This window comes from Palaemon carinicauda, chromosome 37 (assembly GCF_036898095.1).
Source record: "Palaemon carinicauda isolate YSFRI2023 chromosome 37, ASM3689809v2, whole genome shotgun sequence".
Classification (NCBI taxonomy): Eukaryota; Metazoa; Arthropoda; class Malacostraca; order Decapoda; family Palaemonidae; genus Palaemon; species Palaemon carinicauda.
Window position 1 is genome coordinate 56,486,310 of NC_090761.1, and position 5,259 is coordinate 56,491,568.

Consider the following 5,259-nt stretch of genomic DNA (forward strand, 5'->3'; position numbering starts at 1 on the left):
TTTGACAAAGTTAAAAACTTTCATGTGTTTTCCCAGCTCACTTCTGTAACTTGAGGGTTCACTCAAGCACACTATTCGATCTAATTTCTCTTCCTCTTGTTTTGTTGAAGTTTTTATAGTTTATGTAGGAAATATTTGTTTGTAAACTATTTTATTTTTCCTTGTTTCCTTTCCTCACTGGGCTATTTTCCCTGTTGGGGCCCCTGAGCTTATAGCATCTTGGTTTTCCAACTAGGGTTGTAGCTTAGCAAATAATAACGATAATAATATTACCAATCACACCTAGTTGGCATCTGGAGCTCTCAATTAATGAAAAGTAAAAGAAAAAAAAAAAGTTTCATGATACATTATTATTATTATTATTATTAGCGCGTCATATATTACACTTAATTTTAAGTCTGAATTTTCCTATAAGGTAGCCAGTAAAAAGAAATTTTCACTTACATATACCCTCATTCTTTCCTATTTTTCCCTCATTGAAACCTTGAAGCACGCATTATATCAACTATCTCCCTCCTCTCCATACCACAAAAAAAAAAAAAAAAAAAAATTCTTTCACTCACTCATTCTTGAGATAACCGACCCCCCCCCCCCAAAAAAAAAGGAAAAAAAAAACACTACGAATAAGACTTTCCTTTAGTTTACCATAACGAGAAGAAAATGTAGCCGTGCAGTTTTTACTCCAGAGCCAATCAGTGGAGTACAGTGGTTTTTATTAGACCTAGCGGTCAGTCACCTTCTCAGCGATTTCATTCATCAACCAAAATACGAAACTAGTTTATCTAGAGATTCTAGACTGTGGCTTGTGGGTGGAAATTACCGTAATTGAAACTAAACGTTATTAACGTTATTTCCTTTCCTAACCGGGCTATTTTTCCCTGTTGGAGCCCCTGGGCTTATAGCATCTTGCTTTTCCAACTAGGGTTGTAGCTTGGATAATAATAATAATAATAATAATAATAATAATCAATATAATTTTTCATTATGATAGTTTTGTTAATTCCATCATCGTCATCTTCATTACTATTATTATCACTGCTAATTCTTATGCCGTTGTTATTACTAATAATCTAAATAATTTGGTAAGTTTAAAAGATGCTCTTTAGCTGGAGTAAGCAGCTCTTCTAGGAAAAGGATATTTCAAAATTAACCCATTGTTTTTCTTGGGTAGAGACATAGCCTCTGTACCATGGTCTCCCACTGTCTTGGGTTAGAATTCTCTTGCTTGAAGGTACACTCAGGCACACTATTCTATCCAAGCCCTAGAGATAAGAGTATCAGTAGGTCTTGATTTTACCCGTTACCTCATTTCCTTTCTTCATCGGGCTATTTTCCTTGTTGGAGCCCTTGGTCTTCTAGCATACTGCTTTTCCACCTAAGGTTATGGGTTAGCAAATAATAATAATAATAATAATAATAATAATAATAATAATAATAATTCACTGGGCCATTTTCCCTATTGGAGCCCTTAGGCTTATAACATCCTACTTTTCTATCTAAGATTTTAAGTTAGAAAATAATAATAATAATAATAATAATAATAATAATAATAATAATAATAATAATAATTCACGGGGCTATTTTCCCTATTGGAGCCTTGGGCTTATAACATCGTACTTTTCCAACTAAGATTTTGAGTTAACAAATAATAATAATAATAATAATAATAATAATAATAATAATAATAATAATTCACGGGCCTATTTTCCCTATTGGAGCCCTTTGGCTTATAACATCCTACTTTTCCAACTAAGATATTAAGCTAGCAAATAATAATAATAATAATAATAATAATAATAATAATAATAATACAGAAAAAAACATACAACATAACCATAATCAATCAATATCAGTTATCAGAAATCTCTCTCTCTAAAAAAAAAAAAAAAAAAAAAATGACGAGCCGTCTTAAAGGCGCTACTCCTGCACTCCATTTTCTGGTTGTAAACACACCCGTAATTACCTGCTCGGACAGTAAAATCGCGTCGGTGAGGAAGTTAACATTTACTAACATACTAACACTACAAGTTGTCAACTGTATTGATTAGATGAAATGTTTTATTTTTTATCATATTCACAGGGAAGTACAGTAGCCCCAAAGACTGAGCCAGATATCCTACTAAAAATAGAAGAAGAAGAAGAAGCAGAAGAAGAAAAAGAAGAAAAAGAAGAAGTAAAATCGCGCCAAATGTCTCAACTAAGCGGTGCTTTGAATGTCTCTTGCGCAGAGGAAGGCCGTTAAAACCGGTTTTAGAGGATTCATATTTTTTTCTTTTTTAATGGGAAGTGCAAAAAAGTCATATGACAAGGATTTTTGATTTTGATCTGCTTGTAAAGTAATCAGGTGTTTGCGATGCATGCTCTCTCTCTCTCTCTCTCTCTCTCTCTCTCTCTCTCTCTCTCTCTCTCTCTCTCTCTCTCTCTCTCTCATGCACTCACACACACACACACACACACACACACATATATATATATATATATATATATATATATATATATATATATATATATATATATATATATATATATATATATATATATATATATATATATATACAGTTAGCATATTGCATGTGCAATACATAAGATGCATAATAATTCAATATCCTTAAAGCTCTATTAAAATAAGCACTTCCAGAGACAGACAAACAGACACAGACAGGGTCATCTTCAGTGGTAACCTATATAAAAGCAAGCTATTCCATTTCTCCCACACCGTGACGTCACAGGACTCTGCTGGCGATATCGAATGGCTAATTTTATATCCATTTTCGTTTCGTAAGGAAATTCAGTACGTGAAACACGAAGGCAGACATTAGAACTATGGGATATGCCGTTTCTTTGCGGTTAATGTCTGGAAATGGTTAACCGAAATGGAAAAAGGAGTCGTTGTTGGAGGGGAATCAATATCTTATTGCTATTAATTTTATAGGCTTAAAGGCCACTCATGAATGGCAGAGGCTAAGAACAGTGACAGTCCTATCAAGCAGGATAATATCATATAGACTGAGCATATTATTATTATTATTATTATTATTATTATTATTATTATTATTATTTCACCATTATCATTACAAGCTAGACTATAACCCTGGTTGGAAAAGCCAGATGCTATAAGCCCAAGGGCTCCAACAAGGAAAAATAGCCTTGTGAGGAATGTAAACAAGGAAGTGAATAAACTACAAGAGAGGAATTAACAGTCAAAATAAAATATTTCAAGAACAGTAACAACATTAAATTAGACCCTTTACATACAAACAATAAAAACTTAAAAAAAAAAAAAACAAGAGGAAGAGACATGACATCATGCCCCAGTGTACCCCCAAACAAGAGAACGCTAATCCAAGATGGTGGAATACCATGGTACAGAGGCTATGTCACTAACCAAGACAAGAGAACAATGGTTTGATTTTGGAGTGTCCTTCTCCTAGAAGAGCTGCTTACTATAGATAGTCTCGTCTACCCTTACCAAGAGGAACGTAGCAAATGAACAATTACATTACAGTAATTAACCCCTTGAGCGAAGAAGAATTATTTGGTAATAGTGTTGTCAGGACAGAGGAGAATGTTGTAAAAATATGGTAACGTCCGACTGGTGTACGCCAGACTGGGATTCGAGTCTCGTTTAAACTTGTTAGTTCCTTTGATCGGTACAACCTCGCCATCCTTGTGAGCTAAGGATGGGGTATTTGGGGGAGCCTGTAGGTCTATCTGCTGAGTCATCAGCAACCATTGCCTGGTCCTCCTTGATCCTAGCTTGGGTGGAGAGGGGTCTTGGCGCTGATCATATGTATATTTGGTCAGTCTCTAGGGCATTGCCCTGCTTGCTAGGGCAATGTCACTGTCCCTTGTCTCTGCCATTCATAAGCGACCTTTAAGCCTTTAATAAATTAGACGTCGGTGAATGTGTTGACAAAATGAGCCGTAACCAGAGAGTGGGATCCAATGCAGTACTGTCTGGCCAGGCAAAGGATCCAATAATTACTCTCTAACGGTAGTATCTCAACGGGTGGCTGGTGAGCGAAGAAGTGTTTGATAATCTAGTGTTGTCAGGTGTATGAGTACAGAGGAGAATATGTAAAGAATAGACCAAAGTTTTCGTGTATGTGTAGGCAGAGGGAAAATTTACCGTAAATAGAGAGAAGGATCTTATGTAGTACTCTCTGCTCAGTTTAAAGGCCCTATAACTCTCTAGCGGTAGTATTTCAACGGACAGCTGGTGCCCTGGCCAACCTACTAAATGGATGCAATTGTCTACAAGAGAAGGTAAAATAGCTCATCATCCATATAAATATCACTGAAGCCACCAACCGGGTGAGAAAAAAAAAATACTAGTCCTATAACGATGGTCTAAACCAGATTTACTCAGAACTAGAAGGTAAAATCGAGAACAGGGAGGTTGCCAAACGGGATGGTCAGGATTCCATAAAGGATATATAGAACAAGAACGCACACGCACAGAAAAACGCACAAAGAAACAAGAGCAACTGCTATAAACATCACCTCAGTACTTATATTGCTACATACCAATCTTGGCTCTTGTGTTGGCAGGCCGTATATCACCTCAGTACCAAGATCTAGTCTCAGTACAAAACACTACGTTATTTTCCGTACCTGCTGACGATTTTTCCTCTTTGTCTGTTTCTTCTAGTTCACTCCAATCGACTGTTTATCCAGTATGAGAAGCACTACGAATCTACGATGGACAGCGCTGTCATATTGAGTTTGTATAACGGACATCGACATGCGATTTATTCACGAAGCGTTTCCTAATCTATACAGACAGACTCTTGCATTACCTAACGGAATAACGGCCTATTCTATCTAGCATTTTATCATAATTTGTATATCGAAAAATACTTTTACACCTTGATAGAAATGTAAAATAAGTAATTTCTATTACTTAATGACGTTTTAATTTCGTTAAGGGTGGCATTATAACTAAACTGTCCTTGAAATTAATTTCACTATCAACATCTGGCAACTAGACCTTATCGGGAAGGCTCAGTAAGCCCGAGGGTGCTTTCCCCACCTAGTTAGAAACCCCTCCCCCTCCCCCACCCCCAGGACTGTTGCAAAATCGCAACCAGTGCTCCACCTCTTCCACCAACTTGCTCTAGGGATTGACGCTCCTAGACCTAGTTATCGTTTCTCCCTTCATATAACCTCGACAGGCACCTGGTAACATGGGTACCTCCCTTTGCCTGAAACATTATTATTATTATTATTATTATTATTATTATTACATGCTAAGCTACA

The 5,259-nt window shown here is 36.2% G+C and overlaps 1 protein-coding gene across 1 annotated transcript in view; it reads right to left on the bottom strand.

Moving 5' to 3' along the window:
- Nucleotides 1-4,759, bottom strand: part of LOC137629113 (uncharacterized) — a 26,963-nt gene extending 22,204 nt beyond the window's left edge. The window contains exon 1 of the mRNA XM_068360383.1: nucleotides 4,615-4,759. The gene's annotated coding sequence lies outside the window, so the exon portion shown is untranslated. The remainder of the gene's footprint in view (nucleotides 1-4,614) is intronic.
- Nucleotides 4,760-5,259: the final 500 nt, after the last annotated feature.